The 6661-nt window shown below is 33.7% G+C and overlaps 1 pseudogene; it reads right to left on the bottom strand.

The window, feature by feature from the left end:
• Window positions 1-1098: 1098 nt before the first annotated feature.
• LOC102774600 lies at window positions 1099-1929 on the bottom strand (annotated as a pseudogene).
• Between the last annotated feature and the right edge of the window lie 4732 nt (window positions 1930-6661).

Raw genomic sequence — 6661 nt, 5'->3', positions numbered from 1 at the left:
TACTTTAAACAATAAATAATGTAAATTTTAAAAATGAAAACAAAAACTGAATGTTAATACTAATATATGAACAATTTACACCCCAACAAACAATGTTTAGACTTGTATATCTCAATATCATTCAACAAATATTTTTTGAGTGTTTACTATATTCCAGAGATCTTCTAAAATGGGGATTCAAGAATGAAACACACACACACACACACAAAACCCTGTACTCTTACAGCTTACTTACCACATTGTGCTTTATATCTTTGTACCAACAAATAAATTCAAGAAATTAAATAAATGGAGAGGAAGCCTAAAGATTTTAACACTTGTAAGACAAAGCAGCTAATTGCAATGTGTGAACCTTATTTGGATCCTGATTCAAACAAACACAATTAAGAAAATACATTCTGAGATATTTGGAAATTTGAACAAAACTGGTTATAATATAATTATTATTAATTTTAGGTTAGATGATGACATTGCATTTATGCTTTTTTTTTTTAAAAGAAGTGCAGTCCTGGCCAGTATGGCTCAGTTGGTTGGGAGTCATCCTTTGCACCAAATAATTTGATTCCTGGTTAGGGCACATGCTCAGTTGTGGGTTTGAAACCCAGTAGGGGGTGTGCAGGAGGCAGCGGAGTAATGTTTTGCTCTCACATCTATGTTTCTCTCTCTCTCTCTCTCTCTCTCCCCCTTCCCTCCCCCTCTCTCTAAAAATCAATAATAAAAAAGATACATAATAAAAAAATTTAATGAAATGATTTTAAGGCTAAAATTTGCTTCAATAAAATATTAGAGATAGAAGATGATGAATGTAGACATGATTCAGTAACTGCTGAAGCTGGGTAGTGATTGCTTGGGGGTTCATATTTCGTCTATTTTTATATATTAGGAAATTCTACATAGTATCACTTAAAATCATAGCCAGTAATTATCATACAAAATGGAATATCATTTTTCAGTTGAATATTATTGAGGGTATATATTTTTCTTAAATTATCAGCCATTTTTACTGATGCTCTGAGGAAATATGTGGCAGATTTGTCATATGTCACTTTGCTCACAAAACTTTGTAATTTATTTATATGTCTCTCTATTTTTTTTTTAAGAATAAAGACCTTAATTACATGAGCTAAGATAGGAGGGCAGAGGATTTATTTGCCTTTCTGGGCCTTGATTTTCTTCAGATAGAACTCCAGCTCCTTGCCCTCGAGCACATAGCCATCTGCTTGGCCACACTGGCCTGGTCTTGAAGCGATGCATGCAAGGAGCTTGCCCTGCTGGAACTGCTGCTCGAGGAGACTGCTGACTTTGACATTATTTTTCCTTTCATCATTTTTTTTCTGATTTTTCTTTGAATGTTTTTTGTTTAAAATCTCTTCCTCCTCAGGAGTCAGCTGGGCCCCTTGCGGCCCAGCGGCAGTGCAGTACCAGGTGCTGTCAATGAACAAGATGCAGATCTTTACTAGGGTTTTGGTGCGGACCAGTTCCTTGTTGGATACATTGTAGATGACATCAATAATCCTTGTTTTGTGGGTACAATTCTCTGAGCCTCAGGAGAAGTTGCCTATGTCTACCAGGCATAATGGCCCGTTTGAAATGAATAAAACTAAAAAAAAAAAGACCGTGCCCTTTTATGTAATGATGTTTACTTTGAATTTATATTAGTTCACACAAACACTCCATCCATGCTTTTGTTCCGGCCCTCCGGTCCAGTTTAAGAACCCATTGTGGCCCTCGAGTCAAAAAGTTTGCCCACCCCTGGTAGCCTCAACGCTGGGTACTTCTTGTTGCCTCCCCGCACTCAGACTGTGTGAATGAGGAGGGGCCGATCTTAGTGTTGGCAGCAGGGCATCTAGCTCAAGGTTTCGCTTCTTGGGGTAGGGCTTTCCCTTGCCCCTTGTGGCGCTTGTGCCAGTTGTCCTGAGAGAAACCCATGGTTTGGTGCCGGCTGGAAAGAGCTACATGTCCCTGTTTTTAAAAACAATTGTAAACACTTTAGCTTCTTTTCATTATTACTCAGAGTAAAACTCAAGAATTTGTTTAGCAACCATTAAAAATGCAGCCTTGTTTTCCTGGGGCATGCTCAAATTTTATATTTCTATTATAGCCCTTCTCTGGGTATGTACTAGTAAAATTTTTGTTTTCTTAGGACTTCGAAATTATATATTTCTCATCCAGTGAGGGCCAATTTTCAACAACTTCTGAAGCATTATCAAATTATTTTCCCAGTTGGCCTATTGAGAAATTTCTTTTCAACAACCCAAGGATTTTCACACACAGTTTTTGGAACAAATTGTTCTGACTCATTGTCTACTTCTACATGACATGTCTACTTCTACATGACATGTCTACTTCTACATGACATGTCTACTTCTATGTCTACAAGACTTCTACATGACACCCTAGTGGTAGAAATGATACAAGTAAGGCATCTGAAATATACCTGTTTTCTTTTCCCAACTAGAAAATTCTGAACTTAGCAAAAGTTATTTTATTCACCATATTTCAATAAAACCATAGAATACCAGGACTAAAAGATCTACTAGTTCATGTCTTATGCTTTCTCCTAAACAAGCAGTAATTTATAAACCTGTGCCAGGCAAGATGGAGTTAATGCATGATCACTGGCGCATGCCCTTGAGAAGGAATAATGATGGATAATGCCCTGAAAAACAAGTGGAATGAAAAGATGGACAGCCTATGTCACTAGATTATAAAGCTAAAGCAGTGAAAAAAGGGGGGATGATATAAGTGTCAGGAAACAAAATAGAAAGTATGGGAACCAGATAGGAAGGACATTTTCTTATTTGGAATGAGGCAGGAAGGATATAAATAATTTAATTAAAATAACTAATATATCTTCCCATTCAAAGTTTGAATTACTTTCTCTTTGTTTATCACAAATCAGGAGTAAAATGTGACAATAGAAATATATTTCTATTATTATAATTATTAATACTTGAATGATGATTTTGTGTTAAAATTTGTTATCTATTTTTTCTATCCTGCTGCTCATTACTCATAAATCATTTATAAAGTTATTATGTTAATTTTATAAATAGGCAAACAGGCAGAGTGAGGTAAAGCAAATTTTCTAAAGATCACAGAATAAAAGAAGCCCAGATTTAAACTTGGGCAATAGGAGTCACTCCAGAATCAGCACATGTAATTAACATGCTTTATGAAATAACTTGTTATACAAAAATGACCAAAAAATAATAACAAAATAGATATCTTTAACTAAATAAGTTTAGAGTAAATCAATATGTATAGAAAATAAACTATGCGTCAAGTTCTACACTGGTAAGTACTAAAACATGAATGGACCTTTGTTTTACTTAGTCCCCATAACATTTTCTGGTAAGTAGATGGTGCCAGCTAATAACTATTTGGCCTCATTTTGTTATTCTTACTTTGAGTCAATGGTATCTCTATGCTCCATTCCTCTAAGAAACTACCAAATTATTTTTATTTTTTCTTCTAACTTGCTTTAAATATTGTGTGGTAAAATATTCATAACCCAAGTTTACTTTTAGCGACGTTTAGTACATTTACAGTGTTGTACAACCATCACCACTACCCAGTTTCAGAATATTTTCATCATTCCAAATGGAAACCCGATACACTTTAAGCAGTCTTCTCCTTTTCCCCTACTCCAGTCCCTGGCAACCATTAATCTGCTTTCTGTCTCCGTGGATTTGCCTATTCTGGATATTCATATGAATAGAATCATACAACATGGGGATTTTTATGTCTGGTTTCTTTCATTTGGCCTAATGTTTTCAAGGTCCATTCATGTTTTAGTACTTAAAAATATTCCATTCCTTTTTATGGCTGAATGATATTCTAGTCTACGGATGTACCATGTTTTGTTTATGCATTCATCAATTTACGGACACTTGGTTCATTTACTTGATTTTCTTGATTTGGCTATAGTGCTGCTATGAACACTCATGTGCATGTTTTTGTTTGAACATCTGTTTTCAATTCTTTTGGGTATGTATCCAGGAGTGGAATTGCTGAAACACATGGTAATTTTGTGTTTAACTTATTGAGGAATGGCCAAACTGTTTTCCACAGTGGTAGCATCATTTTACATTTCTATTAGCAAGTGTAGAAAGATTCCAGTTTGTCCGTATCCTCACGAATACATGATATTTTCCATGTTTTTGGTAGTTATTTTTAGTGAATGTAAAATATTCTCTCATGGTGGTTTTTATTTGCATTTAGCTACTAGCTAATGATGCTGATCATCTTTTCATCGGCTTGTTGACAATTTATATATTTTCTTTGGAGAAAATATCTAAAATCATTGAAGTCCTTTGCTTATATTTTAATTGGGCTGTTGGTCCTTTGTTGTTGAGTTGTAAGAGTTCTTCATATATTTCAATATTAGATCATTATCAGATATATGATTTGATTATATTTCTCATATTATGTGGATTGTCTTTAACTTTCTTGATAGTGTTCTTTGATGCACAAAAGTACTTAATTTTAATGTAATCTAATTCATTTTTGTGTTTGCTATAAATTCTTGATGGATTGATAATTTAATATACGTATATGCAATGTCTTATTTGCCTCTTATAACAATATTTTTATTTGAAGTAATTTGTCTGATATTGTATGGCCAACCAATCCTCTTTTGGTTACTATGGGCATGAAGTATCTCTTTTGATTTTCAATTTCAATTTACTTGTATATTTGGATTGTATGTGCATCTCTTGTAGACAGTATATAGTTGGATCATTAAAAAAAATCTTCTTTCCCTGCCTTTGAATCCATTAAATGATGAATTTAACCAAATCATATTTATAGTGATTACTGATATGAGAGGACTTACTTTTGCCATTTGTTTTTATTTGCTTCTGCTGTTTCCTTTATGCCTTATATCTATTTTTGTTCATCAGTTCTCCCATTAATGCTTTTTGTGTATTTAACAGACGTTTTGTAGTGTACCATTTTGATTTCCTTCTCATTTTCTTTTCTCTTTACATTTTTAGTTATTTTTCTCAGGGGTTACCACGAGTATTACAATTAACATCCTAAATTTATAAAAAGCTAGTTTTAATGAACAGAAACTTAATTCAATTAGCATACAAATTTCTGCCCATATGCAACGCTGTTTCCTCCCTTACTATCACAAATTACATCTTTGTACACCATGTGCCCATTAACATGGATGTATAATTATTGTTTTACGCATTTGTCTTTTAAATCATATAGAAAAAAGGAGTCACAAACCAAAAATATAATACTGGCTTTTAAATTTAACTATATGGTTACCTTTGCTGTTATTCTTTTTTTTTCCTTTTTATTGAATTTTTCTTTTTATTGAATTTCTTTTTAGTGACACTGATTAACAAAATTATACAGGTTTCAGGTGCACAATTCTACAACACATTATCTGTATACTGTATTGTATGTTCACCACCCCAAGTCAAGTCTCCATCCAACATCATTTACCCACCTACTCCCTCCACTGCCCCCTCTCCTAGCAATCACCATACTGTTATTCTTATTTCTTTACGTGGGTTTGAGTTACTCTCTAGTGTTCTTTTATTTTATCTTGAAGGACTAGCTTTATCATTTCTTGTAGAGCAGGTATAATAGTAACAAGTACTCTGAATTTTTCCTATCTGGAATGTCCTAATTTGTCTGCATTTTTGAAAAATAATTTTGTTGAACATATAATTCTTAGTTAACAGTTTTTGCTTTTTAGCTCTTTAAATATGTCAACCACTGGCTTCTGCTCTCCATGGTCTCTACTGAGAATTGACTATTAATTTTATTATATAGCCCTTGCTTCTCTCTTGATGCTTTGAAGATTCTCTTTCCGTCTTTTGAAAGTGTGACTATAATGTGTTTCAGGGGAAATCTTTTTATGTTCAGCATACATAGAGTTCCTGACTTTTTTGATAGGTAGGTTCATTATTTCATAAAATTTTGGAAATCTTTGAACATTATTTCTTAAAATATTCTCTCTCTCTCTCTCTCTCTCTCTCTCCCTATTCTTTCACCTTTCTATTCCTCAGACTGGATACTTTTAGTTGGCCTATATTTAAGTCTACTAATTCTTTATTTTTCTTTTTAAAATATATATATTTGTATTGATTTCAGAGGAGGAAGGGAGAGGGAGAGAGAGAGAAACATCACTGTGAGAGAGTAAAATACATATCCTGACTGGGAATTGAACCAGTGACCTTTCAGTGCATGGCACGACATTCAACCAACTAATCCACACTTGCCAGGGCTGCTAATTCTTTCCTTTGCATACTCAAGTCTACTGTTGACCTCCTGAAATAGAATTTTAACTTCAGCTTTGTACTTCTCAGCTCAGAATATTTATTTGGTTCTTTTTAAATAATTTCTATTTCTTTCTTGATATTTTCTATTTGTTATATAAATTAGTGTGCTCTGTAATTATTCTCCTGTGTTGCTTTGATTCTTTTTTTCAGTGGTTTCCTTTAACCCTTTAAACGTAATTAAGAATTGATTAAAATCTTTGTTAACTGCAATGTCTGGGTTTCTTCAAGGATGATTCCTTCCTTTCTTCCTTCCTTCCATCCTTCCTTCTTTCTTTTGTCTGTCTTGTGTGTGTGTGTGTGTGTGTGTGTGTGTGTGTGTTTAATTTGTTGCTAATAGGCTCTACTTTTTTAGCCTCAGA

This window comes from Myotis davidii, unplaced genomic scaffold (assembly GCF_000327345.1).
Source record: "Myotis davidii unplaced genomic scaffold, ASM32734v1 scaffold345, whole genome shotgun sequence".
In the NCBI taxonomy this organism is placed as follows: domain Eukaryota; kingdom Metazoa; phylum Chordata; class Mammalia; order Chiroptera; family Vespertilionidae; genus Myotis; species Myotis davidii.
Note: the sequence above shows the minus strand (reverse complement) of the source record. Positions and strands in the feature narration are given on the sequence as shown.